Source organism: Aphelocoma coerulescens, chromosome 6 (assembly GCF_041296385.1).
Source record: "Aphelocoma coerulescens isolate FSJ_1873_10779 chromosome 6, UR_Acoe_1.0, whole genome shotgun sequence".
Lineage (NCBI taxonomy): Eukaryota > Metazoa > Chordata > Aves > Passeriformes > Corvidae > Aphelocoma > Aphelocoma coerulescens.
Window position 1 is genome coordinate 27,034,134 of NC_091020.1, and position 12,598 is coordinate 27,046,731.

Sequence of the window (12,598 nt, forward strand, 5' to 3'; positions counted from 1 at the left end):
GGGATGTTACATGCCTTGGTCCTTGGAGTGACGCTTGTGGGTGACATGTGGCACCTCTGGGTGCCAGGAACCAACCAGATCATGTGGGTAACACTAATTTTTTCACTTCTTTAAATGAAAAAAATTAAATCAGAAGTACCAGCATGTCTGATGCCTTTCATTCCCCTTTTCATCTTGAAGTTTCTAGGCTTTTTCTAGCTCATCACCACAGCACATTTATAATCTGCAATTCCAAACTATCGAGTTGAAAAATTTATGGTAAATATCTGGGTTACACAGCATGTGTGCACATATGCATCCATTTGTAACTTCTTACCCCCAGGAAAGCAAATCTGACAGATGAGAAGGTCTTATTGGGGATGTGCATTGGATTTCTCCTCCAGTGTCAGAGGGATGTGTCAGCAGCCCTGCCTGGGTTCTGGGAAACCTGAACATGGGAACCAGCAGCCAGGGAGGTAAGGCAGATGATCTAGTAAGAGCAGATCAATTAATTTCCTGAAAGACCTGACTAGACCCCTTGGGGAACTCTTGAAAATGTGGAAAATGCTTTCTTCCTCTCAGCTCACACAAGCACCCAAGCAGAAAGGCTGTTGCGCTTAGTGAGAGTGGCTGTGTCCTGAATACTGACACCTACAACCTGGACAGAAACAGAGCAGCCAACAGTTGTCATTAAAACTGCACTAAACCCTTCTGGGTGGACAACCAGCTTTGTTTCTTAAGGATTGGAAAACTGAAACCCTCTGCAGAGCCAATGATGGAACATGGGAACCTGTAGAGCACAAGGCAGTGGGCTGAAGGGGTTAACAGAGGGACTGCTGACCTTGACAGATTTGACCAAGGCAGCTGGAAAAGATCACAGGTCAGGTGGAGGAGCCAGGTATTTAGCAGAGAGGGAAGGCAGCTGCAGTTGTGTTTGGAAGGGAGCTCTTATCCTGGGCTTTAAGCACGGTGTGTTGGTGGACAGACTTATTAGGGGGAGATGCTGGGCTGGGATTCAGCAAGGGTAGAAGGCCACAGCCCCGTGGGAGCCTGAAGAGGACTTGTCATGCCTGGACACAGGAGACCAAGGTTTATGCTCCTGCCCAGGGCAGGGGTCCCCTCTTCTTGTCTGGTCTTAATCCACCTCTCCTTCCAGCAGAAGGAAGTTCCAGAATCCAAGTCAGAGTGGGATGCAAATACTGCCTCTCAGCGGGTTGTGTTCTCATGCTGGTGCCTGCTCTGCTACTTCAGTGCTAGTGTGAGACCTCTGTCCCCAGCTTAGTCCCTTGGCCAGTTTGGCAGACCCCACCTCTTTGAGGGGACATTACAGCCATCTGACTGCAGGGTTTTGGGCTGAGAGTACGTGCCCTTCTCCCTTCCTGGCCGTGCTGCTCCCATGGGAGAGAAGGAGCTGAGGATCTGAGCACTAATATATGAAGGTGAGTGTGTCAAATCGGGATGGCACCTACCTGGGAAAAGGCAATGTGTTTGAACTCACATGTGCAGGGTAGGGCCCCTGGTTCTCTGCTCCCAGACAGCAGCACACAATAGGTGCCTCCATCCTTAGTGAAAGGAACAGTTCCAACAGTGTTTTGTGTACTGAGGAAATTCACCAGATGTGGTAGGATGGAATATTTAGGGGGCTTTTATAGCCCAAATGGGCTTGGGTTTGAGTGGCTCATTGCTAAGGATGGAAGTTCAGATCAGGTAGGTGTGTGGGGAATGTCAAAGCTGAAGGGTGGAGGCTGGTAGTGGTGGGAGCTGAACTAGCTGGTTTGATGGGCCTGTGTCCATCTACCAGCTAAGCTTCAGAGAGGAATAGGGACATCAAAAACAAAATTCTGATGGAAAGTAGAGATCCTTGTAGCTATAACAGCTAGGGGAAGGCTGTTATCAGGATGCTTTCAGACTTCAGAAGAGGCAAATGAGGGAAAGATGGCAGGAATGGTGTACTCTGAGACAAAGCTTCAATTAGCGCTTATCCATTATGATCCATCAAAGAAGATGGAGGAAATGTCAGTGAAAAGGGGATTTTGCAAGTTCTGTTGCCCATGGAAGTGCTAGTTCAGAGCTGTGCTGGGATGTGACATCTCTCCATTCACACTCCTGATGGTCCACCCTTGCATCCTGGACAGCTTGGTGCCACTCAGGACCTGTTTCAGATCCTGGGGTGGGATTGAACAGGGCTTGTGCCATGCAGCTTTTGGTCCCTCGCTTTTAGGCTTGCAAGGAGCAGTCATGTTGCAAGCATGAGTGCAGTTGCTCAGCCTCTGGCTCTGCTTTACACATGCTGCATTTCCTTTTTGTCTCCAAGAGAAACAAGTATTCAAGAATTCAAGACACTGCCACAAAAAATACATATCTCTACACCATTGCAAATCATTGCAAATCAGATTATGAAGAAATCTAGGGTGGAGTTGCATGAGTGGGTGCTGTCCTTAAGTGTCCCTAAGTGTCTTCTTAGTCCATATATTTGCTGGTGTGATTTGCAGTCTATTCTGGTTACAAAGCATAGGCTTTCTCCAGCTTCTTCTGCTTCCTGCCTAAAGAGCTTTCCAAAAGGTAGAAATTGCATCCTTACCACTAAAATCCAGGTAAAATCCATGACCTGCTCCATAGGTACTTGGTACTGAGGTGCCCATCCCCAGTCCCTGAGCAACACAAGGTAGGCAGCTCTTCTTAGCTTCTTGCCTTCTAGTGGGAGCATCTTTTTTTAGGAGACAAAGCATGAATGAAGAAGGTATTCTGCAGGCATTGTCATTTGTATGCTAAAAACAACACCTGCCTTGCAGGGAAGTAAAAGGCCCAAATGTGCCTATAGGATGGAAAAAAAAAAATGTGTGAGGCCCCAGGTATGGTGAATTTGACCCTCCATCTCCACTTTTCACAGCTTCACGTTAATTGGAGAGTAGACACACTGCCAGCTCACTCTCTGGGGAGAAAAAGGCAGGAACCAATTTGCAGAGCCACATAAATATGGAAGTAGGATTTTTTTTTACGTGGGAGGTGTTACCAGTACCACACATTACGGTTTCTTGGCTTTATCACATCGTAGGCTTTTACTGAGACATGAGTAAGTTTGCTAAATAAGGAATATGAAAATAGCTTGTGAAATAGGTTGAGTCATCAGAGAAAATCAAATGGAGTTCTGGCACCAGGGTTTCAGTTGTAAAGTCCTACTTTATTTTACCATTTCATTGGAAACTTTGGGGTAACTTTTGGGGTAACATGGGAAACTTTCAATCTTTTTATTTCAGCTTCAAAATTCAAAGTACTCTGACATCTAAGTAAGGCTTACCAAATCTGTTCATGTTTTCCATCAGCAGTGGTGATACACTCCTATGTGTCCTGCCTATGAACACTTGCAGGGAATATAAAGGTTACTGAGACAAATGGCTTCTGCAGTAACAGCTGAAATGCTCAGCACTTTTTCCAGCCTTGTCTAGCTATTGAAGAGGATTTATGGCCCCTAGATATCCCTTTCATGTACTAGCTTACCCCATTGAAGTCACTGGCTGTTATTTGTAGCTTCTGGGAATCCTAGCAGGACACCAAACAAACCCATAAAGGCAGTAACTCAAGATCAGGAGTGACCATGGTAGATAAAAAGAGAGAAAGAACCTTAAGGAGCCTCAGGGACAGCATTGCCTGAGGACTCCCATATTTCTGTCAGGGATTGTTCTCATATCCCAGAATATGACCTGTGCTGGGGAAATCATGGCTGGAAAGCATTTCTAGGACACAAGCTTGCATGGGATCCATGGGACCCATAAGACATGCCATGCATGAGGAGAAGTGGGAAAGACCTTTAGTACAAATCCTGCCTCAGCCCACGCTTGCTGCAGTCATGACTAGGACTTCAGAACAGGCACCACGTAAAGGTTTCTGATCTGCTGGGACTGTCAGAGGCTTGGAAATGAAAGGCAAACTGATAAAGGCCTCAATTCAAACTTCAAACCCCCTTGGCATAACCATTTCCCCAGATCTGGTTTTCTGAACTAATCATGTTAGTAAAGTTATACACTTGAGTAAATGTTAATTGGACCAGGTTTATGTCTCCCAAGTGAAATGACAATGTAGTTTTTATGGGCTTTTTTTTTTTTTTTTTGGGGTGGGGGGTTGTCTGTGTGTGAATAGTAGTTTATTTCTGTCACTGTGATACTCCATTTCTGAGATTCCTTTGTAAAGCAGATAGTGGGTGAGTCATCTCTCGTTATTAAATTGCCCATACATTGTGAGCTGCCTCTAGGCCCTGAACCAAGGCGTATCGCCTTGGTGGGGAGAAGGGCCCCGAACACAATGGGATTCAGATCAGGGTCTAGATGCATCTTTCCATTAAATCTTTATTTTAAGGAGCTATTTGTTCTAATTGGAACTAAAACTTGCTTCTGCATTGAAATGGCATTTGAAGTCTGCAAGACCCAACTGGAACAACGGGTATATCCTCTCTCCTCTAATGCCTCCAATCACATTAAGTCAGGTAAACTGGAAAATCAATTGACACGAATTCCAGCATGACCATTAACTTCCATCCGGCTGGGCCCCGAGCGGCTGGCCAGGGTGAAGCAGATTCCTAACAGGGATGGAGCAGAACTGTGTTCATCTCCTAGATATGCTTTCAGCCTGAGGTCTCCCTAGCAATGCCCACATTGCCCGGAGTAATTGCTGTGGCTAACAGAGAGCCCCGGGGTCAGGCAGTCTGGGCTCAATTGTGGGCTCTGCCTGTGGATTTCCAGGGCAAGTGATGCAGCTGCTCCTGCTGGCACAGGCACATTTGTCAAAAGCATAAAGGAAGTGAGCGAGACCTGGACTGACCAAGCTGACCAGATGGGTCCCTTGAGTATATAGAAAAGGACTACAGCAGCAAAACTGTGTTTTCCACAGGACAGCTCACTTCTCCAGAGGATATTTCTGCTCTGTTGTTAAAACAGAGCTTTGCTGATGTGGCTTTGCTCATGCAAGAAGCATTTTGGTGCTAGAGTGAACCTGAATTTCTCTCTAAATGTTTCTCACAGGCTTATCTATATGTCTCTGCATCCTGTCTTGCATCAGGGATAATGATATCAATCTCACTCTGAGAAAGGCATAAAGCTTTTATCATATGTTTGCAATGCACATTAGATCCATGACAAAGACTATCCTAAGCACAAAATCTTGTTACCATGATGTATTTGTTGTGCTGTGCTTGTGAGTCCATGTGTTCCTTATTAGAAGAGAGAGTTTGCTGTGGGGTTTTGGTTTGTTGGTTTTTTTTTTTTCTTTTTTTCCCCCCAGGCTATAATGTATTACTTAGTTAAAAACAAAACCAATTGTGGAGCACTTTCAGACAGCCAGCACAGCCACTCTGCCAGGGGATGGGAGCCCCGGGTGGGTGGCAAGAAATCTGTGTGCTACTGAGTGCTAAAGCATTGACATGGTTCAGTTTACTAAATCCAGCTGTGAAGAGCAGCTGGTTTTCTGGCAGTCAGCATGACAGACGCAGGCGGATATGCTCGAGAGAATTGATCGGGGCCACCAGTGGAGAGAAGGGGAGGGTAAGTTGTTTCCTGCGCTACTAAGTGTTAAAGTGGCTCCTGGCACTTCTGATTACTAAACCCACCTGAAAGGAGTTTTCTGGACTTGTCTGTGACATCTGATGGGGATAGGCTTCAGCCATGAAGAAGGGAGAAGCAGAAGACTTCTGCATCGCCAGCTACTACCATACTCAGTGCTGTGGCTTGTGGGATCCTGGGGAAAGGTTGTTGGGACACATAGGGAATGTCTGCAGACAGCAGGGGAGGCTGCCAAGAGGCTTCAGACAGTGTTCCCGTCTTGGTTTCTCTTCTCATTTTCTTCTCCATCCTCCCTCTGTGAGGCAGCTGGGGGTACAAGAAGAGGCAGCAGGCCAGGGCTAAGAGAGATAGTGTAGAATAAACAGCAAGACACTTCCTTGGAGGGCTGGAAAAGATAATAAAGATGCCTGTTATCTGGACCGAACCGTGATAAGTTGCACGGGTGAAGCCTGCCAGCTTGGGTGTGATAGGACAATGTCCTTCTGCCCCTGGGCTCCGGCTGGGAAGAGCCTGAGAAATGCTGAGCGCTAATGGGGAGTGAGGCCCAAGATAGTTCCTGGGGCAGTGGTTTTAGTTTCCATGACAAAACTGAAAGTTATCTTTGCTTTCCTTTGATCTTCAAAGCATGGGGGGAAATTTCACACTTAAAAGGGAGGCCACCAGGTGTCAGGTGAAGTTGCTGCAACTTGTTAAGTCAGTCAGATGCCATAAGGTCAGCGACTCGCCTACCTTAGTGTGAAAATGCCTTGGAGAAAGGAGTCTGCCTTCTCCTGAGGCTGGTTTTGGTGCTCTGGTTAAAAAATCGCATTTGTTTGTGGATCCCGAAGCTGCAGATGGATGGCTTAAAGAGGGAATAAAGCCCAGGCAGAGTGATTCTGATGTGATTCTTCAGTTTAGATATGTATCACTTAGTTGAATGGATGTGGTCAGCCTAAATAACTATTTTTGTTCTAATCTAATTACAAATTTACTGCAGCCACCTCCTGCTAGGGTGCTAATTAGGAGCAGAGGCAAGGGGAAAGGGTTTTTTCCAGAATTTCAGGATGCTCTGTGGAAGTCAGATATCCAGTCTGGTATCTCTGTCAAATGTAATTTGTTTGTACTGGCCACAAAGACTGAAAAAGCTGCCCCAAAATGAGGCAGTCTGGGTCACAGACCTACACAGGCTGTTTCTGCCCCTACCCCACAGTCTGGCTCATCACATGTGCTGAGTGCAGACATTCAGAGACTTCTCTGCATCCATCCCCCAATTTCTCCAAGGAGTCTCCACAGCCCTCAGTCCGTCTGTGTCCTGCCACTGCTGGGAACAGGTTGCAAAATATCCCTTTAGTCAATGATGTCATCAAACCAGCAACACCTCCAGGGCCAAGACAGTCACTACTGCTTCCCGTTGGTCCCTCACCCCCTCTTGTGTAACAGCAAGAATCAGTCTTCCTGCAGACACCTTCAGAGCAAGCAGCCAGTCCTGCACATGGGGGACATGTATTTATGTCTGTGGCTCTCTTACTGGACAGGATTGCATTTACTGCTCACTTGAACATGAGGAGATTCTTTGGAAGTAAAATTGCTTTTAATTCACCTCCTGATTTCCTAGTCTTGCACTGCTGTCTCAGCTGGCGATCTTTCACCTGGAGCTTGAGATTTAACAGATCTTCAGATTTCTATCTTTTTTTATGATTTATTTTGATGAGAACCAGTTGATCCTGTCCTCCATAGGCTGTCCCTGAGCCCTGCTGATGGATGGGCAGGTGCTGGCCTCAGGGATGTCATACAGCCCCTGAAAGAAGCCATCCACTTGCCCTGATGCCCACGAGCTGGTGCCAACCCAGGCTCTCTTCAGGGAAGCCCCTACTGAAGCCAAGAGATGCTGTGGGCTGCCACCCTCACTGCTAGGGCAGCTACTGGGTGCAACAGATCTGTGAGATCCAGGGTCCCTGATTTGCTTCTCCTTCATCCAAAACAGGTCTGTTACTGCAGGTATGGGTGCCCTCCGACACAGCTGACTCCATAAGCATCCCACTGCATGTCCCTTCCCTTCTCCAGAATTTAAAATAGAAAAAACAGAGAGCAATGCTTTCTTTCACAAAATTTCCAAATGCAACGAAGCTTTCTGTTGCATCGCAGCAAAGGAAAGCATCCCTGGTTCGCCCCTCGGGCAGGATGTGACCCTGGTGGCCCCGCGGCCGGAGCCGGCCTGGCCCACGCCACCTGCCGGCAGCGCTCCCCGCACGGCCGCGGGTGCGGCCCTCGCTCCGTGTGTGCACAACGCCTTCATTTATGAAATTGGTGAAGCGAGGGAAATTCATTCAACCCCATTTTATTCACAGAGAGGCTCGTCTGAAAGATGATGAGCACAACAACGGTCTCCCTTAGTAAACCTGCAGCAGCTTAATTCACAATAACACATGCTCTTTTCAAAAAAGAACCTTTCTCTGTTTTTCATGTTAATGTGATGTTTTACCCCACCACTCTCTTCTTGACAAACATGTTAGCTTTCTTAAAATGTTGTTGGATTAAAGCGTTTATGGATGAATACTTAACAGTCAACAATAATTATTCAACTTTACACGTTCAAAGGATCATAGTGATCAAGAGAAACTTTTTTTTATTGTTGAAAAGAGACTTACTGTTTTGAGTCATTTAGAGTGACTAGAATGCATCAGAAAAGGAAAAGCAAAAAAAACCCCTCTGGTGTTTCTCATGTATATTTTTCATATAGATGCCTCCCAGCCAATTCCCCTGTACAGCGCACCACCCTGGCACCCCTTGGCACACACTGCGGTAGGGGCAGGGAGCAGGAGACAAAAAAGTGCAAGAAAAGGGCCTGTGGGTGGTGGGAACAGGTACCCACCATGGAACAGAGATAACACTGGCTAATGCTGTGCAGCTGGCATCTGAACCTGTAATTACATCCACCTTTTATCAAACTGAGATTCTTTTAAGGCTCTTGCAGGCTTGGGGCTCCCTCATCTAAGTTTTGTGGCAAGCAGTTGCTCACTGTCGAAGTTACAGACATTTCTGAAGGTTCTGGTGAGGGGTCAGACTCTGCATTGCAAGGCACAGGTGACTACAGGGTTTGAGAGTAACAGAGCTCAGTAACTTTGTTCAAGACAAAAAGAAACTATTGGAAAGGAAGCCCACGTGTGGTTGGCTTGCATTTTTTTTCAGCATAAATGCTCCTTGTCCCTCAAAAGCCTGGTGGGTTGAGGGCATTGAGATGGATGCACATGCCAGGGTCTGTCAATACAGGACTGGTTTCTCTCACTTTGCCTGCTAGAATCTCCAATGAATCTAAATGTGAGAGAAAGATGCATTGTGGCCTTGCTGCCTTAGGATTCAGGCTTGGATGGTTTAGGAGGAGAGGTATTCTTGGCTGTCCAGCAGTTACGCTGTTTGACCTTGGGCAAGATACTTTTTCACTGCCTTTGTTTCCCAGCCTGGAAGTAGAACATTAGAATATCTGTAAGTTCAAAGTGCCACTGGACACTGGTTTCTGCAGGGTGTAATCAAAGTGTCAACCAAAATCCAAGTTCCCTGGTTTGCTCCTGTGATCCTGCTGCAACACCAGCATTAAGAAGAGCTGTCTCCAGAAGTTCTGCCTCCCCTAATGACTTCGAGCAATGAAGCACAAGGGATTGATGTTGCAGTGAACCTACTGATTTCTACAGTCATTTGAAAAAGGCAGTAAATACCTCGGTGATTGCAGCCATTCATGAATGAAAGCAGTCCATACACGTGTTAGTTCACAACTGAAAGTGGTAATAGAAGAGGTTAATAACAATTAAAGTGCTTTGTCCCTCCCCCGCAATAGGTTTAACATTTTTTTCTGAGAGCAATTCTACTATTTGAGAAGAGAGAAAAAAAATTCTGCAGAACTGAAATCCCATCTATATATTTCCATTAAGTTTCATGAAATAAATGCTTGACGTATTTTTATGCTGATGAAGCCTAGATGAATTAAAGCAGTGTTCCCACTTCCTCCCTTCTGATGCTAATGTCTAATTCTAGCATATTTATACAAAAACACTGCTTATAAAGCAGATCCATGGAAAAAATCTCTGCAGCACCTACTGAAGCAAGGTGAACTCCACGCATAGCAAGCACTGATTATATGTTTGCAGGTTCTGAAAGCTGAGTGCTGTTTTACGAGCTGCCAGCTTTCTGCACACTCCTACAGCGACAGCAGCTTGACAGAATAAAAATGACATGCATCACACTTGAGTTGGAAGCATATTTTCAGCATGTACTACAAAACCAAAAGAATAACAAAAAAGGTAATACCTTCCCCACCACTCCCCTCCCTCGAGTACAATCTCTAAAAGCTATGTGACAAAACCTGTGTGCAGGGGCCTTATTTGAGTATTTGAAACACTCTTTGAACCAGACAATCATTTGCCGCTTAATCCTTAATGAATACAGTTACTATTTTTGCAAGAACGTCACACTGGTGAGAGCGCTTGATGATGGAATATCAGTGGGATATGATTTTACTCTTATGAATAAATATAACCTGTATGTCTGTGCACATTTGTATGCACATGAGCCCTCTTCAAACTGCTGGAGTGAGTTGTATATCCAAAGTCCTCAAGAGAGAATGAATACCTGGGGATAAAAGAGATCCCAGGTCCTTGTTTGTGCCTGTTCATAACAGAGTGATGCACTTCTTGGTACACCTCAACAACAGGGAACCCTCTGGAGCACTAGATGTGCATTGTTTGGCTTGAGACAGGCTTTTCAAGAGGACTTGGTGCATTCAGGCACAACAATGTCAGTATAGCAGTCAAGAGATAGGGCAAATTTTCCTCAGCTGGTTTCTCTGAACCCCTTCTTTAGGGTACTAAGATTAATTCCTTCCTCTGGGAGTCTATGATTAAGTGAAAATAAGCTTCTGAACTACAAAGGAAATCTCTAAAACGTGACTCAAGGCATCCTGTACCTCTAAAAGCAGAAGACAAAGAGGAATGAACTTTAGAACCTGCCAATTTAAGAACATTTGCATATTACTGCCCTGAGAAACAGTGATGGTCCATCCATGACCACCTGAGTCTTTAGCAGGAGAAGACTTTTAGGGAGGAGATATCCTCGCTGTTTGTTGGGACAAAACCCTCATTGGCTTGTTTCAGCAGAGGTCGGACTGCACTGCCCCATGTGGAGTACCAACAGAGTCTCAAATGCATATGCAAAACATATTTCTGTTTTCTCCCATCTGAGTGTTTCAGGTGGTTTTGAAAATTCCAAGTTTATCTAGAATGTGTAAATCTGTGTAATCTAGGTTGTGTAAATGTGTACAATTAATTTACATGCAAACATTAACATAAAAATTGATGTAGGTTATTCTTTTAATCAGGTACAAGATTGTTTAATTGTGTTGTAAGGAAAAGTGGTGAAACTGACTTTTGTTTCTTTTCTTAAACTCTCTTCTCCCCCCTGCCAGGAGTCTCCTCAGATGGGCCAGGCATATGGGACCTGAACTACTGGTATCTCTAACTCACTTCACCCCAGAAAAAGTGAAGAATAAACTTAGTTTCACAAACTCATCCCAGAAAGATGCTGTGAGACTTATTTGAGGATTTAAAATTCCCTGAAATCCTAAGATGAAAGGGATTTTGAAAATGCAAATAGAGAAAATATTGTTCCCCTCAGTCCCATTGAACTGAGTTATTTAAAAGCCAAATAAGACAGACAGGAAATTTTTATTTTGAATTTGTTTGTGGAGCAACCATTAAACGCTTTAGTTTTTTAAGCCCTGTGTTTTCCGAAGAAACAATGGACCATTTCTTTATAGGTGCTGGTAAAATCTCTTACAATAGGCTCTTGAAGGGCTGTTAGTAAAACCATTTAATTACATGGCACTTAAGAATGTCTGGGACTGGGGAGATTTTCCCATTAGGGAAGAAAAGTAATTCATCCATCTATTATTCTAGGAGAGGTAGAAACTAGACCCTTCTGTTTAAATATATTTTTTTATTAGTGTTAAGAGGCTCAGTGGAGGAATTCTATTGCATGCCTCTAAGTGCTGGCTACAGCTGCAGTTTTGAAGGAGCACTCTTGAGGTAAAGAAATTCGGCCAAATTAAATTTAATAAAGAAATAGATTTTATTCCGCGACCGAAAGATCGGTGGCACAGAAAGCCACGACCGAGAAAAGCAGCTCCGAGCCCGGGGGTCGGAGCTGGGTGAACACGCACAGATCTGACCTCTATCGCACCAGACCTCCCAAGTTCACAACTGCTGCTTGGCTGGTCTCTTCTTATACAGTTTTTTGGGCAGAGTCCGAATTAATTCTATTCTTCTCGTAATTTTAGCATATTCATGAAGTTTTCTTGTCCCGGAGTTGGGCTGCACAAAGCCTTTCCTGGGTCTGATGAATTGTCCATCCTGGGTGATGAGTGGGCCATTTCTGGTGATGGAAGGGCCATCTCTGATGATGAATGGGCCATCTCCGGTTCCTGGAACAGTTATTTTTAGTTCCCGGAATGTCCTATTCCTTATGAGATGTAGATATCAGAAGGTGGTAATCAAGTCGTCATGGTGCAAATGTCCTGGTGATCCAACCCCAACTAGGTGGAATCCTCACTTATTGTGAGACAACTTCTTTTAGTGTTGTGAAATTTTTCTCTCAGCAAGGCTGGGAGGGATTTTGAAACTGTCTCTACATGGTCTGATTGCATTCTAATTTTATACATAATAGCACGAATTACATACTTTATTTATAACAACTGTCAAATTGAAAATTGCATTTTGTCTGAGGCGTCACGCCCCGACTGTTGTCACAACAACACCTGAAATTACCGTAACTGGAAGAAAGTACGTGAAAATTAATGTTTCTCTTCCACCATTTTGCTTATTTTTGTTTGACAGCTTCTCTGGGGAGTTGAATAGTGGCTCTGCGAGGTAAAGAACTCCAGCCAATCTGTTTTCCTGAGAATGTTTCACACCATCGCTGTTTGCCCAGCTCACCCCGGGCACCTATTTGGCTTCGCCCAGACTTTTCCCCTGCGGATGCGGAGCTCGGCTCCCAGCCCTACGCAGCCGGGCGGAGATGGCTGAGGGAGCGGGTGCGCTGGG

General features: G+C 45.1%; 1 long non-coding RNA gene across 1 annotated transcript; it reads left to right on the forward strand.

The window, feature by feature from the left end:
• Positions 1 to 956: 956 nt before the first annotated feature.
• LOC138112864 (uncharacterized) lies at positions 957 to 9,646 on the forward strand. Its single transcript, XR_011151878.1, has 3 exons — positions 957 to 1,068; positions 1,139 to 1,418; positions 7,495 to 9,646. It is a non-coding gene; the product is annotated as an uncharacterized lncRNA (long non-coding RNA).
• The last annotated feature ends 2,952 nt before the right edge of the window (positions 9,647 to 12,598 follow it).